The sequence below is a fragment of the Ambystoma mexicanum genome, chromosome 4q (genome assembly GCF_040938575.1).
Source record: "Ambystoma mexicanum isolate Mex_15411 chromosome 4q, UKY_AmexF1_1, whole genome shotgun sequence".
Classification (NCBI taxonomy): Eukaryota; Metazoa; Chordata; class Amphibia; order Caudata; family Ambystomatidae; genus Ambystoma; species Ambystoma mexicanum.
In genome coordinates, this window is record NC_090928.1 from 238,459,797 (window position 1) to 238,482,913 (window position 23,117).

The window sequence follows — 23,117 nt, forward strand, 5'->3', positions numbered from 1 at the left end:
CCTTTACTCTAACCCCACCCCCTCCTTGTGCAGCTGTACAGACGTCCAATGTAACGATTCAACTGCATAGCGCGGAGAAAGGATCCAGTGAAACTGGAGATCTCAACCTTTCCGCAGCCTGAAGCTATGACAAAGCTCTTCTGGATAGGACTTCTCACCTGAAATCTGAAACAATATGAAATATAACAGGGTGGGTGGGTGGAACAAGAACCGCCAATACAAAGGGAGGGTGGGTGGGATAATACTCCCCTCCTGTCTTTAATAGAGTCTAAACCCCCTGTCACGTTAGTGAGGGGGATTTCCCATTCTATGGCATGACAGGAGGTTTCATATTATGCAAGTTCAAAGCCCTTGCATCCCAATCCCAACCTGAGCAATACACTTGTGATAAAATAAAATTATCCAAATATTATTCCCATGACCAATCAGCTGCTTTGATAATTCCCTCCCCATAGGAGATTGTCTTAAACACTATAGCATCTTCCACTGAAGGACCAAGGGAGCAATGGACTCCCTCACTCTGCAAATCTACTTAATCCATATGGCCCAAGGGTAAGAGACCCTGCAATAGAGTTCCCACAGGAAAGCAGCTAAGAGGTATTTAGGGGTTAAGTCCAACTTAAGCATTTTAAAACACTTAATAAATTATACATTAGAAAATGTCCCGGAAACCTGGATAATAGATGGAGGAAACCCTACGGGTACCCATTCTGGCAATAAAAAAGTGATTTCGCCTCACCCCGGGAGAAACATTCCACTGTCCATATCTAAAGGACTGATACAGGAGATGCACTTGAACAGGAAAGAAACTCCACATGGATAGCTTTGAAAAACAGTTGTAGCACAGACAATCCTTCCTTGGAAAGGCAAAAAAATGTGGTAATACAATACGATATAATCGTAGCTTGTAAGAAACGCCTAGTTAAGGTGGAACCCCAAAGCCAATGGACCTGAAAGTCCTGGGCACCAAGTACTGCCAAACCACTGTTTCCACCCTTAGCGACCGTGTCTCGCTGAGATAATGGCAGTAAAATGCAATCATCGACATGTAATGTACCCTTCGGAGACCGTTCTACCAAAAATACCTATTTCTGGAGTCACATACCCATTCACTGAATATCCGCCAGCTAAAAAAAACAGGCTTATTAAAGGCTTTCCCAAAGACCTTGATGACACAGATAGAGCACTGCGAAAAGAAATTTCGGAAGCCCCAGGAAGAGATGGAAATATACCCTAATGAATAACAGAGAGGAACCCTTGAAGGAACCATAAGAGAAACTGTCGGGCAGAGATAGACACAGGTGGATAGGGAAGAAACCAGACAATATGCACTGTAAAATCCTATAGGGATGGGAACCACCCCCTCCCGAGAAGGCCAACACTAGCTTCGTCGTCTGCTTGCGCAGCAGAACTCACAACCCCTGCTATCCTAGCACAGGAGGAAAAGACACCCAAAAGGAACTGAGCAATCCCGGAGGAACCGTCCGAAGACAGTGCACTGGCATCCACCTTCTCACAAGGAAAAAAGAGATCCCTCAATCGGAACTCCAACCGTACAAGATTGGGCAAAAAGAGAGTTAATAATGTAGCTTTCATAAAGCGCTACAAACCTTCAGGTATCTGAGCCCTGCTTATTATAGCACACGGTGTGTGGAGCTCAATTATCGATCTCGGAAGGATGAAAGGCTGAGTTTGGCCCTGCCGAGATTGGATCCTGCATCCGCAGGCTCTGCACAGATGTCAAAGCAGGTGCTGTACTTGCTGAGTTATCGGACCGACATCCTGATTGACAATATGATGCTCCAGTCTTGGAGCTAACTGGAATTGATCTTAGAGCAAGGCTTTTGAGTGAAACAAAGTTAGGTAACAATTCCAAAGGCTGATCTAAATGCAAGAACGATAGATTCTCGGGAGGATGCTTGGAACAATGACACGGAAGGAGCTGGCCATCTGCCCATCTAGGTTAGCTACCTAAGGGAAAAATCCCCTTTCCAGGGGAGAAGACGGCTAACTCCTTACTTAAGTACAGTCTATCATCCGAAAGGATAAGATTGTCACACCGCGGCCGTGGAAACTCTGGGCAAGATGGAGGCGATATTGAGCCTCTCTACCGGTCCGTTTGACGCTCTAGTCGTCTTGGACCGGCAGGTATAATAGGAGACCACGCCCCCTGCAACTCGCGTTGCAACTCGCATTCGTCGGTCTTTTGACTTTCGCTTTGCTGCAGTGCCCCACTTACAAGTTTTTCCGTTGAATTTGCCCTGTGCCTTCCCTGGTTATCCCCTCTCGTTCAGACCCCTTTTTCTCCTGTCCAGCCTCTTTCACGAGTTTCTCTTACCTTCGGTCTGCCTTTCCACGGCTGTTTGTTCCCGACTAAGGCTCACTTTTCGAGTGCGCTTTCCGGTTTCTGTTCCTTTCATTTCTACCTCGGGGTCTAGTGGGCTCTATTTACCATCCGCTGTGTTTCTCGGAGCAGTCACATTCTTTTCTGTATTTCACCCACCTTCTATTCTCTCTCGCTATCTCTCTCGCTCTCTCTCTCTCGCTCTCTCTCTCTCTCTCTCTCTCTCTCTCTCTCTCTCTCTCTCTCTCTCGCTCTCTCTCTCGCTCTCTCTCTCTTTCTCGCTCTCTCTCTCTCTCTCGCTCTCTTTCTCCCTGGCTTTCTCGGGTACTCTCTCCGGCTTGTTATCTTCATCTCTTCTTGTTTTCTCCAGATTCCTATTGTGGCTATCCTTACCTCTTTAGCCTCCTGTATCCTTTTCCATTTGCCTCCTGTTTGGAATAGTTCCTTGCTTCCAGCGAGCTGCCGAACCCCATTCTCTCACAGAGCATCGCTTGGAGCGAACCCTTATCCAGGAGGATCAGGCCTTCGTTTAACTTGCTGTTTCACCTGATAAGGGACTACACCAGCCTCTCCAGTCTTCCCATCAGATCGGCCAATCCCATCGACTAACACACAGGGTTTTTTCTGCCATCAGGCTTTTTCCCTGTTTGAGGAACGGACTCCCCTGGGTTCACCTGACTGCCAGATCCATAGGCGGGCAAGGTGGCCTCGGGGGGGAGAACGTCCCTATCTCTTCGACCGCAAGAAGGGAAGAAGGACTATCAAGTCAAGTGACGAAAGAGAGAGTCCCCAGACGGAAAGAAGAAGGAGACCGAGGCCATCAAACCCCACTGAAGACCCAGGTGAGGAGGCTCAGGGGGAAGGAACTTCTGCATACTCTGACAAAGATGCAGAGTTATAATGTTGTGCCTAAAACCATGAACAAACTCCGTGATCACGGAAGGGACATCTCCAACTGTATCCAAGAAAAAAGGATATATATATATTCACCAGAACCCTTTGGAACCGAGGTGAGTTATCACCTTCATTAACTTGGTAAGCACCAGGGGCTGATGGGAAGGCCAAACCGAAAGGGAGGGATGTTGAAGAGAGTGAACCCATCAGTGTAACTGAAGCAGAAACTCCTGAGAGGAAGAAAATGGAGGAAGCCCCAGCACTAATCCTCGAGGTCTAACACGACCATACCATCTGCCAGGAGATAGGAAACAATGAGCATAATAACACTTCCATTTAAGAGGTGCCACAAATAGAAGTTAAAACTTGCAAAATACTTACTATTGGAAGTACCCCATATGCCCACTTCCCCCTTAGTGAGAACAGAGTTATCTCATTCATAATTGAGAAACCATGAGGGAGGCTGTTATCACCGCCCATTCTAAAAAATTAGGGCAAGGGAAAATTGACAGAGGAAGTGCGCAAATTGGATCCTTGTTAACCTACAGTAACCCCCAGTGGTTTGAGGTGAACATCATTTACGAAAACCTAGTGAACAACCAAGGCATTACAGGAGATATCCTATGACCAGCAGGACTCCTGTCGGCACAATCCCTTCAAAGGAACAAAAAACACAGTGCTCAAGCCCCTAGAACAGAGGAGTAACTGTGCGCACCCCTTGATGCACCTTCTACCTGATAGGTAGACTTAGGAAAAAGGCTTAGGTCATCCTGTGGCCATGAAGGTGTTTCCTAGATGCCTAGCAGGCAATCGCTCTTATAATCCAGCCCTTCATGATCCGCACATTTTTAAGTGCTAGTATTATAATCCGAACCTGGATTGTATTGATTAACCTCTCAGAGGAATGCGTTGCCCTTGAGCCATCCCTCCTCACAAGAGGGGTAATTACGCCGCTCTGTAAGAGCAGAGGCGTCGATGTTGCCGAGCAGGCAAACAGATCTCAATCAAGTAGCCCAGCAATTGCACATCAAATAGTGAAAATAGAGGTTACATCCCTCTTAGCCAGCTGAGCAAACTGGGTTATACATGTCTTAAATACACAGCTACCACTCTTCCTTCGTAGGGTCCTTCCCCTTATTTCCTCTAGGGTAAAGAAGGATACCAAGGACTGTGCAATCAATGTCGAGAGGGTTAGCTCACAAAGCAAGGATGGCACTGCCTCCCAGGACCATCCCCTTGATGAGGGGAAGAAGGCTAAGGTCTTTAGCGCCTCATGATGGCAAGAAGGGTCCTCCAAATTATCTGACCCAGAAACAAGGACCATACAGTAGCAGAGATATATACTAAGAAAAGAGGCTATGAGGAACAGACCAGAACTGTGGGTACTCCTCCTAACCTGCGTACCTGACCCCTTCAGGGGAGGAGAAACCCAAGGGAAGTAAACAGACTGAGTTGTCCTGAACCTACCTAATGGAAAAGAGAGCGAGGGGTAACTAACCAGACATTTTTCCCCCGTAAAGGGACATGCAATATCATGCTAGTACAGGATTGCGCCTGCATGATGGCTGGATAGGAAGGCCCAAGGCCCCTCTAGGTCATTTAACGACCACTTCCACCAACTCCTGTCTTTTTCTTTGAAGGATAAAATGAGAAAAATAAATAAAACAAAACAATTCTTTTAACAAAAAGGGAAGCGTTAATGCTTCACACACAGCTTAACCATTGCTGTAACAAAGGAATACGCTGAGCAAGCGCAGCACAAGCCGTTTACCCTTGCAGGGTATGGAAACCAACAGCCCGCCAGGGAACAACCCTCGCATCCAAACTCAGGTGAAACCTGAAGCCGAGCAGGCAGCGGCACTCAAAATGTATGTCCCGAAAGTCTGACACAATATATACCCCCAAACAGTGAGAGACACATTGCATTTTTTTGTATTTCATAACTAAAATGTAAGGGAGATGGTATGACCTGCGCCGAGGGGACATGTGGAAAATATGCACATTTCCCAGATTGTGTCCTTTAAAGGGGGAACCCCAGTATCTCATTGGGTATAATTGAACAATTTAGCCTTCAGTATATATATATCGCTGCTCAACCTGGGCCTGGGGCAGTGAAAATGGAAAACAACTTATTGTGCCTAAATTGAACCATTGAACATTAATAATTGAGCCGTTATATAGCGCTACAAACCCACAAGTATAAGAGCGCTGACATTCATAATTCCGATTTATATAGCGCTACGAACCTACAGGTATCAGAGCGCTGCTCCATAAGGGAAAGATTCCCAAAACTAGCCTCCCCCGCCGCGTCGGGACCAAAGCAAAGCTTTCAATACCCGCGCGCGAGATGAATGGGGAGGGGCGGTCGTCGGATAGCCGACAGATGTGTCAATTCAAAGGCTTCCCGCCACGCTTCGGACCCGAAGCGAAAGCTTCTGAAAGGGCCACGCGATGGAGGGAAGCACAACCAGCAGCCTGTGCGCGCGAGGTCTGAAGCCAAGGCTTCCACAGACTCGCGCGCACAGCTGCCAACATTCCAAGAAAAAATACAGCCATAACCGTCGCGTGACAGGCCTGAAGCTAAAGCTTCCAAAGAGCCGCACGCGACATAGGAATAAAAGCCTGTGCGCAACTCGCACTAATGGCATGAAGGGGAAAAACAAACAGAGCACGGCGCCCCCAAACTCCCGCATGACAGGCATGAAGCTAAAGCTTCAAACATGCCCACACGCGTTGGGTAAGAAGAAATGTTTACTCAAAACGAAACGGTCGCTTCATAAAGGACAGGTACACATTAAATAAAGCGCAGGCGCTCTCAAACCATTAATTAGACGCCACGAAGAAAGTGGCAGTTCAATGCAATACTGCAACCATAAACTTAAAATGAGGAAACAATTCCCAAGAGCAATAAAGCACATATATATGTGTGAACGGGAGGAACGGGAAGAAGGGGAGAAATGGTGGAATCACCTCCATGAGGGGGGAATAGAGCTGGGTAACCACCGTGAGAGGGAACAGTGGCGACACCTTCCCGGACTGAACCCAGCAGCGCCGGGAGTCAAGGAAACAGGCAGTGACAGCACGGCGGTTCCCGCTCCCTTATCGCGTGGAGCCGAACTGGAAACGAGCAGTAAAGACCCGGCGTTTCCCAAACTCTTCATTCACAGCGGGTCATTATATAAGGAGGACACAGCTAACAGGAAGCCCTCACATGTGACCACAAGCTCCGCACAGAGGGAGAGTCGGGCAGGCGGTCACGGTCTCTTGCACATTCCCGTCTCCCTTGCAGCCATGCACCACGCGGCTTTCCCCACAGATGCCGTCACTAAGTTTCACATATCCGAGTCCGCATTTCCCAGTCATAGCTCACCGGCCTGTGGGAAGTACAACACTACGGAAGCGTTGATAGCATCGTCTGGCAGGGAGACAGAGGTACCCCGCAAAACTCCAGTGTTGATGAGAGAGGCTGCATGGCAAACCATGGGCAAAGAGAAAGGGGCGGAGCTTGGGGGTCTATTTATAGAAAAAGAGGCCAGAGCAGCCCTGATTGGTCCACACAGCTCCAACCCCTATATAAGGGTGAAACTGATGAAGGACTGTGTGTTTTTCCGCTTCTCTTGCAGAACACCGGGGAAGAGAGAGAGAAAACTGCACCTGAGACGCTCTGGGCGTATGAAGACTAGGCGTCACCTTTTCATGGTTCATCCTTATCACAGAAGAAGAAAGAACTCTATTCAAGAACTTTGAACAATCATTTTTATTTTATTTTTCTCTTCTTTGTGAACCTGAATAAAGGCAATTTTAAGTTCCTTCAAGCCAGCTGCTGTCTGCCTCATCCTTACAAATTTGGTGGCAGCGGTGGCATCCTGAAGCACGCCATCGAGGGCATTGTTAAAACTCTAGCCGAAGTACAACAGCAGCTCCAACAGATTATCCAGGACCAGACTCACTAGGCACAGACGGACCGTCAAACCATACAACAAGCGCTCCAGCTCCAGGCCGCCAGTCAAGATGCACTGAAGAAAGTCACAGATGCCATGGCAACAAGCAGAGGGGCCCCCATGGCCACTAGGGCAGTGTTACAGAAATTCCAACCTGGTGAAGATCCATGCTATTTCTTCACCAACTTTGAAAGAGTCGCTCGCAATACTCAATGGCCCGTTGACAAATCGGGACACTTTACAGCCCCCTTGCTGACTGGAACTATGTAAGGGGCCTACCAAGCCGCCAACCCAACAGGTGACACAGCATACACCGAAATAAAAAGAACCATACTGGAACGCATGGACATGGATGAAGAAGCATATCAGATCAGGCTCTGAGAGACAAAACTGAAACCGGGGGAGACCCCCAGACAATTGTACTATCGTGTCCAAGACCTGACCGAAAAATGGCTTAAGCATCCAGTAGCAGTATCCAAGACATAATGGATAAAGTAAAGTTGGAACAGTTCACAGAAGCTCTACCATCTTCAATGCAACGGTGGGTTCGACAATACCATCGACCCATGCTGGCGGAAGCCATTGATATTGCTTCTGCTTTCCAGAAGGCGGGGTCGGTTCGCGTGACTCCCACTGACCTCCCCCTTTCAAGAAACTCTGCCCTAAAAACTCAGGGGGCAGGGGAACAAAGGACAAGAATGGACTCCAAGGGTACACCCTGGCCAAGCTTAAGCCGACAGCCTCAGTGTTTCGATTGTGGAGACTGGGGGCATATAGCAAGGTTTTGCCCCAAGAAACCTAAACCTGCGGAACCAATGGAAATCGGATTCATCCAAGGAAGAGAGTACCGGAGAAGTCGAGACCCTTATTTTCTAGACGTCCGTGTGGATGGTACTTCTCGACGGGCCCTAATCGACAGCGGGAGTGAACAAACGGCAGTCAGACCGGAAGTAAGTGGGGAAGGGCTTAGGTTGGAAACTACCATACCTATAAAATGTGTTCATGGGGACACAAAGGCGTATCCGTCCAAAGAGGTTACCATAGAAGTAAAAGGAGTTGAGTCCAAGATGAAGGTCGCCATTATGCCTCACTTGCCAACACTGGTACTGCTAGGGACAGACCTCCCTTCCTTTCAGGACCGTGTAAAGGATGCAGAATGGCTGAAGACAGCTCCCTTTTCGCAAATAGAATTCAATCATGTAGTACCCAGGTCTCCAAGGAAAAGTAGGGAGTGAAGTGAGAAGGGGAAAGAGAAAATGGGCAGAAGAGAAAAGGTTTGCGGGGTACATAGACTGGTTACCAGATGATAAAAAGCCTACTTTCCGAAGTGAGTTAAGCACAGATCCCACACTAGGGGTTGCCTGGGACCAGGCCTTAGTCCCTCCAGAAAAGGGTACCTCTTATCCCTGGTTTAAGTCATCAAGGGGTCTTCTGAACCGGGTAACCAAAGACAAAGGAAACCATGAAGTTGAACAATTATTAGTAACCCTGAGTTTCAGACCTACCATAGTGAAATTGGCACATGATGATAAGACAGGGGGTCATTTGGCAAGAGAAAAAAACTCAAGAAAAAGTCCTAAAAAGGTTCTATTGGCCAGGAGTCTATCGGGATGTGACAAGATTTTGTGAAGAATGTAAAGTCTGCCAGAAATCCAATCCACAAATACCTCCCAAAGCCCCTTTGCAACCTTTACCCCTTATAAAAGAACCCTTTTTCCGTATCGGAATGGATATAGTTGGACCCTTGGAACCTAATAGCCATGGACACATCATAGTCATTGTGGACTATGCCACGAGATACCCTGAAGCCTTCCCCATGAGAGGTATAAGCGCAAAACATGTCTGTAACCTGCTTGTACCCTTCTTTGCCCGTGTGGGTATACCATCCGAAATAATTACAGACCAGGGAAGAAATTTTGTATCTGGTGTGATGCAGAGGGTATGCCAACAGCTGAACATAAGACAGATACGTACCACGATTTATCATCCACAGACAGATGGCCTGGTGGAACGATATAATAAAACCATTAAACAGATGTTAAAAAAAGTGACTGAGCCTACAGGCACTAATTGGGACCAAGTTTTACCATGGGTACTTATGGTTTTAAGAGACACCCCTCAGTCCTCCACCGGGTTCTCCCCGTTCGAACTGTTGTTCGGACACAAACCTCAAACAGTTCTGGATATAGCTCGAAGTGAATGGGAAGACCAGGAGGAAGAGACCCAACTTACGGACTACGTCATTAATCTTTGAGACAACTTAACCAAGTTAAGGGAGTTGGCAAGGCAGAATCTGGGCCGCTCACAGATAAATCAGGAAATATATTACAATCGGTCTGCACGGGTACGAACTTTCCAGAAAGGGGACAAAGTGCTGGTCTTGTTACCCACATCATACAATAAAATGTTGGCCCAATGGAGAGGTCCATATACAGTGGTAGCAGTGCTTGGTCCTGTGAATTACTTAATAGAACAGCCAGACAGGAGAGAAAAAACAAAAAACTACCACGTCAACCTCCTGAAAGCATGGAAGGAGCCCAATAAAGCACCAACAGGGATGAACGCATTATCAAGGGACGAACGAAACAGCAAATCAGAACCAATCGCTCTACAAGCCGTCCAGTGGGGTCCTGGCTTAACGGAAGAGAAGAAGAAAGAATTAATGGAAGTCCTTAACCCTTTAAGTGGAGTTTTCTCTTTCTACCCTGGAAGAACCTCACTTGTGGAGCATCAAATAGAGACATTACCAAACCAATACGTCAGAATTAGACCATACCGACTTCCGGAAACAAAAAGGGCAACAGTACAGGCAGAAGTTGAAGAGATGTTGAAACTGGGAGTAATAGAAAAATCAACCAGTCATTGGTCTTCCCCAATAGTGCTGGTCCCTAAACCAGATGGTTCCACCCGGTTTTGTATGGATTATCAAAAACTAAATGAGATTTCTACAATACCAAGCCTATCCCATGCCTCGTGTAGATGAATTGTTGGAAAGGCTGGGAGCAGCACAGTATCTCACGACTATAGACCTTACCAAGGGTTATTGGCAGATACCTTTAAGAGAAGATCAAAACCGCTTTCTCCACACCATTGGGATTATTCCAGTTTACAGTCTTTTTTTTCCGACTCCATGGGGCCCCAGCCACGTTCTAGTCATTGATGAACCAGGTGCTGAGAACTCATAGTGCCTATTGTTCGGCGTATTTAGATGACATTATAGTATTAAGCAATAGTTGGAAAGAACATCTCATTCATCTTCAAAATGTCATCAAGGAGTTGGACGGAGCGGGCTTAAAAATCAACCCGAAAAAAACAACCATAGGTGTCCAACAAACCCGGTATCTAGGATATCTAGTTGGGGGTGGAAAAATACGTCCTCAACTAGACAAAGTGGAAGCCATTTTCAAGTTACCAATGCCAAACAACAGGAAGCAGATCAGGGCCTTTTTGGGTTTTGTGGGATACTAGAGGAGGTTTAGTCCCATGTTTTCAACAGTAGCGGCACCATTGACCGAAGCCTTGAAAAGTACCTACACCAAGTCCATCCACATGGACCAGGAAGCCTTTAAAGCCTTTAACCATCTAAAGGAAGCCATTTCAGTACTCCCGGTATTATGTTGCCCCGATTTCAAGAAAGAATTCTTCCTTCAAACTGACGCCTCGGGAGTTGGGTTAGGTGCCGTTCTTTCCCAGGGAGTGGAGGAAGATCTTTACCCAGTGGCGTTTATTAGCCGAAAACTACTACCACATGAAGAGTCTTATTCCACTCTGGAAAAAGAGTGTTTGGCTATTAAGTGGTCTGTGGAAACTCTGAGATATTATCTCTTAGGTCGGACATTTACTGTATTTACAGACCATGCGCCACTACAGTGGTTAGCGATACATAAGGATTCAAACTAGCGTGTTCTAAGATGGTTCCTTACTCTACAGGCTTTTTGCTTCAGGACTGTACATAAACCTGCATCGTTCCAGGTGGTCCCGGATTATCTCTCCAGAAGCATGGATCGACCCGAACGGCTCGATTCTTCGGGGGGGGGGGGGTTTGTGAAGGGAGGAAAGGGAGGAACGGGAAGAAGGGGAGAAATGGTGGAATCACCTCCGTGAGGGGGGAATACAGCTGGGTAACCACCATGAGAGGGAACAGCGGCGACACCTTCCCGGACTGAACCCAGCAGCGCTGGGAGCCAAGGAAACAGGCAGTGACAGCCTGGCGGTTCCCGCTCCCTTATCGCGTGGAGCCGAACTGGAAACGAACAGTAAAGACCCAGCGGTTCCCAAACTCTTCATTCACAGCTGGTCATTATATAAGGAGGACACAGCTAATGGGAAGCCCTCACATGTGACCGCAGGCTCCGCACAAAGGGAGAGTCGGGCAGGCAGTCACAGTCTCTTGCACATTCCCGTCTCCCCTGCAGCCATGCGCCACGCGGCTTTCCCCACAGATGCCGTCACCAAGTTACACATATCCAAGTCTGCATTTCCCAATCATAGCTCACCTGCCTGTGGGAAGTACAACGCTACGGAAGCGTTGATATCATCGTCTGGCAGGGAGACAGAGGTACCCCGCAAAACTTCAGTGTTGACGGGAGAGGCTGCATGGCAAACCACGGGCAAAGAGAAAGGGGGCGGAGCTTGAGGGTCTATTTATAGAAAAAGAGGCCAGAGCAGCCCTGATTGGTCCACACAGCCTCAACCCCTATATAAGGGTGAAACTGATGAAGGACTGTGTGTTTTTCCGCTTCTCTTGCAGAACACCGGGAGAGAGAGAGAGAGAACTGCACCTGAGACGCTCTGGGCGTATGAAGACTAGGCGTCACCTTCCCATGGTTCATCCTTATCACAGAAGAAGAAAGAACTATATTCAAGAACTTTGAACAATCATTTTTATTTTATTTTTCTCTTCTTTGTGAACCTGAATAAAGACAATTCTAAGTTCCTTCAAGCCAGCTGCTGTCTGCCTCATCCTTACAATATGATCCACAAAATCATATGGCAACCACGAACAAACATGCAAGGCACAACTAATAGGAGTGACTTAGCTGTGGTGTCAGCAGCAAAGAAAGAGGGGTTGGGGTTAGAGTAAAGGACATATATAGAGGAGGGTCCCTGCTCATTGGTCCCCTGCAGGGCATGACCTGTCCTCCATGATGGTTTGGGGAGTTCCCCATGCATTGACATTGAACTCTATCTAGTTCTGTTGTTGAAACCTTTTTGTTTGTAAAAGGGATTTTTTTTCCTTTGCTGCTGTGGTTTCAGAGTAAAGATTGTAATGCATAATATGAAGCCTCCTGTCATGCCATAGAATTGCTTCACTGTGTCTGACATGTAACAACATATATACAGGTAAGTGTAAATGTCCTTGAGGCATGAGTTGTGCAGTCTCTTTGGGCCTCATGGTCTTTGCACCTTGTCAGGAAGGAGTGCTGGGGTCGGTATGCGCACCACACCCGCCCAACGCTCAGAATTTCAGCCCACGTGCAACAGCCCTCGGGTCTCGCGAGAGTCAGGCCCCCGATGTCTCGGAAGACTTCGTCTCCCCATACCTCCTTTTGTTGAGCAGCTTGGTACTACCCCATCACGAAGTCTGCAAATCATGCAGGTTCCTCTCGTGTTGAAGCCAGTTCACTCCACTCTCCTCACTCTGCAGCGTCATCTTGACCACCTCACTCTGTTCAGTCTGCACCTCACATTCTGCCAGATGCATCTTTTCATGATCTCTCAGGCTTTCAGGAGTCTCACTCCTCACTTGCTCCCTATTGTCCTAGTTCAATTTGTCAACCAGTCTCTCTCTCACCTTGTGCCCCATTTCCGGATGCTCCCATTCATCAGGCTCCTTGGCTTTCCTCTCAAACAAAGCCACCCTCTCAATGTTCCATCTTCTCCCATCTTGGGTGCACACATGGTTGGACCCTCTTTGCAGTACTCTGAAGGGTCTGCAGGATCCTTATGTGGTAACTTGATTTTCACCAAGTCCCCTTCCTGGACATCATTATTTTGGATAGCTCTTCTTCTGTCATTCTAGTCCTTCATCTTTGTCTTATTTTCCTCATCCGCCATATGTATGGTGTCATCCTCCCTTACTCTTGACAGCCGGGGCGGTACAAGTGTGGATGCTGCTCTTCTCCCCCTCAGCATGCGAAACGTGGAAACATGTGTGGCCTCATTGGGGGTTATGTGATGGGCAGCTACATCCTCCTTGACAGTCCTGTACAGATCCATGTCGGCCGCCGTGGCCATTTGCAACGCCTTTAATGAACCTATTGGTCCTCTACACCAGCACAGTGGCCTGGGGATGATAAAGTGCTGCTTTCATCTGGCAGATATTGCTATCCCTCATGAACTTTTCCATCTCTCTGGAGACGAGTTGGACCTTGTTGTCTGACGATTTCTTTGGGCAGGCCCTCCCGCTGAAAAACATCCTTGAGGACACCCACAACTGTGGCCGTTGTGATGTCAGACACAAACTCAGCTTCCACCCACTTCGACAGATAGTCAACCATAACTATCCCGTACCTGTGCTCCAGTGACATCACCTCCAGGGGACTATTACCCAACAAAACCGGCAGTTGGGTGGTGGGACAGAAGAGTTCCTGGCGAAAGGCGTGATGGGGGGAATTCAGGTTTAGGTGAAAAGATGAGTTTTTAATGCTTTGCAGAAGATCCTGTAGGATTTATCTGCCCTCAGGGAGGGTCGGAGGTTGTTCCAGAGCTCGGCAGCAAGGTATGGGAAGCTGAAGCGTCCGACTTTGCATCTTTTCACTTTGGGCACAATTAGTCTATCTGTGTAAGGGGTCCTACTGGGTCTGGAAGAGAGGGCTTTGGAAATTCTTTTTGAGAGGTAGGGTGGTGCTGTGGTTGATAGGCACTTAAGGAACTTATGGGTGATGAAGAGTGTTTTGAAAATGATCCGCTCCTGGATGGGGAGCAAGTGTGCATCTCTTCTAGCTCTCGAGATGTGCTCTCTTTTTGGGATGTTCAGGGCTGCTCTAAGGTCGTTGTTCTGGATTACTTGAAGTTTGAGTATATTTCTGGAGGAGGTGCCATTGAATAGGACATTGCAATAATCAATCTTTGAGCCAATGATTGCATGGGCAATGGTTTTTAGAGAGGAAGGATCTGGCTGCATTAAGGACCTTGGTAGCCTAGGCTGGTGAGGAGGCAATGGCACTTACTTGTCTAGTCATGGTGAGTGATGCGTCTAGGTAGACTCCCTAAGGTCTTTACTGTGTTAGAGGAATGGAGCAATTGTCGATTGTGAAGGCAGAATATTGATTGTTGGGGATCTTTAGGGTGCTTGGCGTGCCAACAATCAGGATTTCTGTCTTGTCACTGTTGCGTTAGAGGTGATGGCTGCCATCCAGGTCTGAATTGTGAAATAGATATGTTGAGGGTGTTAGAGTCTTCTATGTAGTTGCCTGAGAGGGGATCAAGATGTGTGTGTCGTCAGGATAGTTAGTATAAACTATGCTGAGTGAACCAAAAATGTGGACTAGGGGCCTGGTAAAAATATTGTACAGCATAGCGACGATGCAGGACCCTTGTGGCACACCGCAGGTGATAGGAGATGGAGAGGTGTTGGCGATCGCTGAGAAGACTAGTCATCACTCTTTCATTAAGGATGGATGCTATCCAGGCAGTGGCTGAGGGTGAGAAATGGGTGTGAGTGGTGAGGTGGTGGCAGAGGATCTGGTGGTTGACCAGGTTGAAAGGTGCAGATAGGTCTACGAGGAGGAGCAGTGCAGAGTTGCCTTCATCCCTGATCTCATCTAATAGTTTTTTCAGATCAAGAAGGGCAGATTCTGTGCCGTGCCTCGGGCGGAACCCGGATTGATGCATCCCTAGGAAGTGATTGTCCTCCAGGAACTGCTGAACTTGAAGGTAGGGAGCTTGGTCCAAAATATTTAGGAGGAAGGGGACAGTGGTGATTGGCCTGTAATTTTCAGGGATGGCTGGGTCAAGGGATGTTTTTTTTCAGGTGAGGGAGTACCCAGGCTTCTTTGAGCCTGGCTGGAACAATGCTTTGAGCGAAGGAGGCGTTTATGATAGCTGTGATGGTGGAGGTTAGTACATCGGCACAGTCTTTGACAAGGAGTGCAGGACATACGGTTTCGGATAGGTCACTGAAGAACTGAGTGGTGGAGGAAATAGGGGAGGGCGATGAGCAATTGTTACAAGAGGTTATGGGTACTATGTTAAATGTCGCTTGTTGAGATAAGATCTACCTATTCAATGTGTCAATTTTTCCTAGTAGTGCCTCTTGGATACTAGAGCACCAGACTTTGATGATGGTAGTGGGGGGGAACAGAAAGGGATTCAAGTTCTCTGTAAATGGTGAATATTTATTTTGCGTCTGACTTAGCATTGCTGATTCTAGTGTTGAAGGAGTTGGACTTAGCTGTGATAATGGCTGATTTATATTGTGTGGATGCTTTGGTGAAGACCTGTTTGGCAGCGATGGTGGGATCTTTTAGCCAGGTTAACTGGGCTTGTCGTTTCAGGGTGAGTAATTCTAGTAGCTCTGGGGTAAACCAACAGTTGGAATGTCTCACTATCTTCGGTTTGTGTGGTATTAGGGGGGCTAAAGTGTTCACTGCCTTAGAGAGGATTGAAGTGTGGGTATCCTCTAGTGAAGTGTGGTTCGCTGCGAAGGGAGCCTGTAGACCAGGAATGTTGATCAGGGGTAGGATATTGTCTCTGGTGAGCTTCAGAGAGCTCCTTGAGACGCAAGAGGAAGTGGGTTGGGTGGAGCTATTGGCTTGTTTGGCTGTGTGATAGAGAAATGGATAATATGGTGGTCTGACCACGGGCAGGATGTGTTGGTGCTGGTGGAGATTTGGCAATTGTGGTCTGCAATCCAGTCAAGAATCTGAAGTTGAGGGAGAGACGGTCCATATTTCCATCGATGGATGTGTGAACTTGACTAAAGGGGATGACTCTCTCACAATCAAAGGACCTCCGCCTCACCTGGAGGTGGGTCTGTCGTTCCGTAGGATAGTATATACTATGGGTAAGGCTAGGGCAGGGCCAGAAGTTTCATGAAGCCAACTCTCAGTGATGGCTAGTATGTCAAGGTTGAATTTCGTGATGAGGTCATGGATATCGAGTGCGTGGGCAGGAAGGGATCGGACGTTGATCATGGCACATGTCAAGAAGGGCTGTGGGTCAGTGATACAGAAGAATTGTGAAAGTATAAGTGTTTTGTTAAGAAGAAGAAACCATATTGAACTGGTTTTTATATTTGAAGAGATCAAATCCTTTTCATCTGATTGAACTTTGTTGAAAGTCCAAGTGAAAGACTTTAACTGGTGTTTATACTTGAAGAGATCAAGTCTTTTTCTAACTGAACCTTTGGTGAAAGTCTAAGTGGAAAACCTATGGGAGCAAAACAAGCTTTTCACTTAAAACTTGGTTACAAGAAGGAACTTTATTATTTGAACATCTACTTGAAATTCCTGTTTGAATCTGGGGAAGGGGAACCAACCCAAATTACAAGGTTATACAGTTATTAAGTTCAAGTTAAGTTGAATATAACTGTTATTTCTGGTACATTTGAAATTTCCATTAATTAACTTTATGAGTTTGATGTATATATAAGTGTGAGGGACAGATTCCCTCAGTATTTTTGATAGGAAGAGAAATCCTCTTTAGGTTGGGGATAGTGAGGTGTTTTTCACACCCTTTTTTGAGTTAATAAAATGGCTACTTGTGGAAACCCTTCATCAAATTGTCCACCTCACATTTCTGATCCCTCACAGTAGCCACCATGAGAGTTTAATGGGTAGTCATGCAGGCACCCTGGGAGCCGTGGAGAGATTTCTCCCCAATCAGATCCCATGCTTCACTGCTTCTCCATAAAATGGAGCTCATCAGACCTGTGGTCAGAGCAGTGCTACCTCAATGGGAGCTGCTCTTGTTTTAGGGGCTCTCCAGCAGGGCCTGTTTGAGCCATTAAAGGTGACCACGTGGAAGTTCAAGTTTCGTTTTGCCATAAAATCAGCATGCTGCATGGGGGAATTCCAGGCTCTTATCTTTCCAGACATACTTATATACTTACAGTTCCTGCCAGATAGCATAGTTCTGTGAAGAAGGCTGCCATTCTTGTGTACGGTACTGTTGGTGTTTCATGTGAAAACAGGAGATCTTCCTGTCAGCCTTCTGCCCTAACACTTCATCGGAAGAACAGGGAAAGTACTTCTGCATATATTGGACATGCACAAGGTAGTGCTGGTTTCACCTTAGGAGGCCGGTTCCTTTCTGCAAACGTGATTCACTGCTGGTAACATTTGGAATGGCTGGTCGAGAGGCGGGGGGACACCCATCATCAGCCAGAGTGAGCAAGTGGGTCAGAGCTACTATAGGGTAGGCATACTCCACGGCCCCTGCTGGTGCAGGATAGGTCCACCCGAGGTATGGTTGCCTCCTGGGCTGAGGCTAGGTGCATCCTGTTACTAGATCTTTGCCGGGCTACAACCTGGACTTTGGCCCACACCTTTGCGTCCCATTACCACCTTAGAGTGGGGGTGAGACTTTGGCCCTTCTTAAGGCAAAGGGGCCCATCAGCAGCTCTATAAGGTTTCTCCTCCTGGTGGACAGAGTTTCCTTTTGTGTATCGGTGTACCTCTGACCAAATAAAGTGTGGTGTTTTGCAGCCATACGGGTTCTGGTTCCTAGCTGTATAGTCCAGAAATGTGTTTGGGGTCTCTTTGGTAGGCTCTCATTGTGTAATGAAGGTGAAGAGGGATGAGTGGGTAATGCCCCGATTACCCACTCATCAGGGCTATCTCCTTTATCTCCACGTCTCGCTTCCTCATCCTAGTACTTAGATCCGAGATCTGAGGAACCCTTTTTTTTCTTTAGCAGGTATAAACTTCCCACTTACCACAATCCCTTAGTTACAAAATTACCTGTGCTCTGGCAAGGAATCCGATATCTTTCTGGTGCAGGGCCCTGGGTAGCAACATAGCTGGCCTTCTAAGCATCTCCTCCAGCAGGACAGTGGGAATGGCCATAGATGGCTCCAGCATTCCCTGCAGGTCAAAGGGAGCAGTTGACCATCTTTTCTTATCGGCCAATAAGGCCCGCTCGGTTCTCCTGCTGGGTTAGGGCTTCCGATGCAGGTGCAGCAGTACAGCAAGCTCCAGGCTGATGAATGAGTCCGGGGCTCTAAGCTAAGAGCAGACAGGAGTGAGTGGAGAGTAAAAACTGATTGGATACCAGGCTCTGTGTTTCCTGGGTATTTATTTCTGTTCCCTCTGAGCATGGTTGGTTCCAATGGTGATTGACAGGTTGCACCTCTTTGAAATGGAGAAAATGTTATATATGGAGTGCCCAGGGTTTCATAGCAACATGGGATGTTGTCAAGAGATTGGCTCTTCGGCAGGGAGGGCCATCTGTCAAGGACCGGATTGGTCGGTTACTGTAGTGTTCTCCAAACACAGACACCGGAGCCACTGAGTAAGTGAGAACTACTCCTTTATTCAGGATGCCAACAACCCTGTGCTCCCTCCAACATTCACTCCCAACCGCACTCACATCAACATTCTCACAAGCACCAAACATTCCGCACCTCACGCATCCAGCATTCCAAAGGAACACTCACACTGGAGATCAGGTAGCAACAAGGACACTACACACACCCCTTGCCACAAGATTACAAAAAAAACAATCTTAGTAGAATTGAACCAGTAAACAATACAGGAACCATGAGGTCTCTGAGATGCTCTTGAAGAAACCCCCTCAGTATTACTGAGAAGGCTTATGGAAGAGTTCCTTATTACTCAGTTCATAACATAGGGCCTCATTATGACATTGCCAGTCGGTAACAACGGGGCCAGTAGGCTTACCGGCACAGTTGTTACCGGACCGGCAAAGTACAAGTTTGGGGTGGGACATCCTCCTGCCCGCAGACTTTGACGGACGCACCGGCACTGTTGCACACAGTGCCGGTACATCCGTCCTTCCCATTCCCATTGAGTCCTATCAGACTCAATGGGAATGGGGAGTTACTTTTTCCAGCGCCTGGCTTCAGGGACCGCCGGGGCTGTAATGCCTCGGTAATTCACCATTGCCAGGTGCTGGAAAAAATACACAACTCCGGCAGCAGCCTGCTGCTTTTACTGGCACGGCTGCCGCCGGAGTTGTAATGTGGCCCATAGTCTTTTGACCACACCAGGAGTTTCCTCATTCAACCTCTCGAACCAACAACTTGGTCGGTTCTATTGACATCATCCTCGTCACTCGGATTGGTAACAGTCTCTTCTACAATCCTGTTCTGCTGTACAGGAGCATCCATATCAAACAACCCATTTCTATTACACTCTTCAATGCCAATGTTCACACCACCCAAACTCGTGCTTTCCCATCTCCATCTACTTACTTGATCCACATTCCAAATCAACACATCCTGTACTCTGACAGCATTGTGAAACACTTCCTTCGCTCTCACAGGCCTGGAATACTTAGACCCTCCCTTTCTCGTCAATCTTCCCTTCTTTATCGTGACCAAATCACCAGGTGCCAGACACCCCTATACAGAACTGCGAAACACCTCTTGACGCAAATGTGTACTCTGGTTGCCCTTTGATTTCCTTCCATTTGCTCATACAGGATTCAAAGCCGTATTGGGCTCTGCTCCACATCAACAAAAACAGACTTTCCAGTGTCAGCTTGAACAAACGTCCTAATGCTGCATCATTTCTCCTCTATTGCTACCTCTACCGACAAGTAATTTCTAATGGCTTGTTCCACAGCTTCAACAACTACCCTGTTACACCTCTCTACTAGCCCATTGGTTTCTGCGTATTAATTTGCAGAGAACCTCCATTCACTGGCAACCGACCTTGCATACCTGACCATCTCACTACTCCTAAATTGTACACCATTGTCACTAATGACAGTTTTTGGATAACCCTCCCTTCTGAAAACACGCTCCAAGAAGTTTATTACATCAGATGTACCTACCTTAGGCAACATTTTGATCTCAAACCATTTAGAACAATAGTCCACCATGACAATCAAAAATCTTTTCTCTCCGCCTATATTACTATATGGGCCCACAATGTAAATTCCAACCTGTTCCCATGCTTACTCTGGCCGGCGCATGACCACTGGTTCCGACTTACGCACCTTACAACTCTTGTCCGAGTTCTGACAGGGTCAACGATATCTTAAAAACCTTTCAACTTTAAGATCCACACCAGGCCACCAATATTTGCACCAGGCATTCCATTTGGTGCCTGTTGATCCTGGGTGTCCTCGATGCACCCTCTCAATTAAACCTTCTCTGCGGGGTTGGTATCAACTTGTCACCTCTCACTAACAAATCATCTTCAATGGAACATTCATCTCTAACCTCCCAAAACGGAAGACATGCCTCATGTAACAGACACTTATTTAGCCAACCTCTCACTGTATAATCCATAACTTTACACAACACCTCATCACCTTGCAGCTCCGGGAACCATTATGGCCTCTGCCTGGAATCCCATTTGTTGTGGCTCTAGGTTATTTGTGTCAGTCTTTTCCACTCTATTGTCTGCTCTATTTCCATCTTTAGCCCGAAGATTTTTTGCTCCTACTTCCAGGCCGTGTTTTCCAAAGTTCTGCATCTTTAGTGCCTAGTTCGGGGTAATATACGTTTTCTGCTACTAGGGAGGGTGGGCTTTTCTTTTTGTGGGGCAGTGCAACTACAATATTCGCCTCAGGCTTGAACTTGAAGAATATGTGTGTGAACACATCCCTTTTCGCAGCACCAGTCCCCCTCTCTCTTTCAGAGTCATCCTTCAGTATTTTCTTATCGTCCGGTTTAGCAATAATGCCAGACATTTGTTTAACTGTGAGGTGTCACCTGCCCATTGCTCCTGTAGTAACTGCAGATCGCTGCTCATATCGACAAGAGACGAATTCAGCAGCCATAGCCACTACACCAGCTGGCTTTGAGTCAGGCCTGGCTGAGCCATGCTGAGCCATGATTGAATTGGAACTGTGAGATCCACTCAGGTCAGCTGAATCAAAAGAGCATTGTAAAATGCTATATGGATCTCCCATCTGTACAGCCGATTCATTTACATCATCCACTGGGCCCGTGTGTGGTTGACTGGATTTGTCAGCTGGTTGTGGCTTCCTCCTTGCCCGACTGAGCGTGGATAAAGATTGAACATTTTCAAAAGCAGTGGCAGCCTCCTCTCTTTTATCGGATAATTCAGATAGTTCAGTTTGACCTGAGATTGGGTTGTCCGTACATTCCCTTATGATTCTAGTGACATAAGGGATTTGGGCACAGTTTGGCGAATTTTGAATAGAAACCTTAAAAAGAACAGAATCTGCAGCTGTATCTGAGCCTGTGCCTATGCCTATGCCTGTCCCTATGTCAATCCCCAGAGACTGGGTGTTTTCTGGGTAAACCACATCTGGGGTGGTGTCAGGAATCGGTCCTGGGAATTATGGAACGATTGGAGACACTAGTTTTTACGTGTGCTCCGCTCTAGTCCTCACCCAAGATGGCAGTCGCCACTATAAAGGTCAGCTCCGTCCCCTCTGCCGGTGCGTTGTATCTCTGCTTTTTGTTACGACGCTCCGTACATTCTGTGCTACTCTTTGACTTCATTATTCCTCGCTTTGATCTAGCCTTTCTTCGTGTTTCCCTTTCTTTACAAGGCTTCCACTTTCTGACGTCCGAGTCAGCTTCCTCACTTTGCTTCAGTTTTTTCTACGGTCCCTCCGCCGTTTGGTTTCGGTTTGTTTCCTTCCTACTTGGCGTGTTTCAGCCTTTCCTAACCTCTGCTACCCCTTCTTATGGGCTTTGTTTCATTCCGCTATGCTACGCTACTCCTCCTCTTTGATCCTCTCCTCGGTTTCCGGCATTAAGCCCTTTCTTGCCTTCCCTTTCTGACCGTATCTTATTGCTGTAGCATTTCTATGTAATACTTACTTTGTTCAATTTCCAACCCTTTTGTTGTATCCTCGCTAGTTCTACTGGTCATTTGCTGCCTATCTGTTCTGAGCTGGGGTTAGTCGGGGATATCCCTTCTATCTGTAACACCCAGATTGGGTCTTTGTTTCTACACTTGTTCTTACTCAGTTTGTTTTTCTTTACTTTTTACTGTTTATCTCCTAATCCTTTGGCCCAAGTCAGATTCTTTCTTATTATTCGGAACTCATTAATACTTACCTGGAATGTGATTGGAGTTATCTATTCCTACTTGCCCCAGCTGGATACTGCTCTCCCAAGACTGGTGTCTTCGAACTGTCTTCACAAATCCCTTCCTGCATACAAACTCTCCAGGGTTTTTTCTGCCATCCGGCTTTTTCCCTGAAATTGGAGGCTGGCCCCCTGGGAGTCCCCAAGGACAGATTCCCATCTCTGTCAAGGTGGCCTCTGGTGGGGCCAAACCTTACTTACACGAAGGTAAGATCAAGAAGGCTAAGGAAAGGACCCCAACCAAGAAGAAGAGCCGCCTGAAGGCAAAGTTCGCTTCCAAGGACACTACTTCTGAAGGCTCCGGTGAGGAGTTACAGGAGGTTGAGCCGAGTTCTGACAGGTGGTCTGTGGTGATACAGATGGTCTACCTGAAGTACAGAGAACATGTTGCTGTTTAAGGCACTTCTACTGATACAATCGATCTATATACTGTTCCAATCCGTCGACTTACTCAAGCTGAGAGCGATCCAAAATTGTCTGTTCTATGGCTAAGATGTTTATTTCCTTGGTTGTCACATACAAGATTTAGGGGCCGATTCATGGAACAAACGTGCGCCGAAAATCCCAGCGCAAGCTGGTGCAAGGTGGCGCAAGCATGAGAAAGCAAGCGCACGCGTGCAATTCAAGGAAGGTGCTGTGTGTGTTTTCCACTGGTTGTGCGCCAAATCAGTGCGTGGCGCACACGTCATTGCAACAACCCAAACACCGTGCGCGACGTGCACAGGGACAGTGCACAACG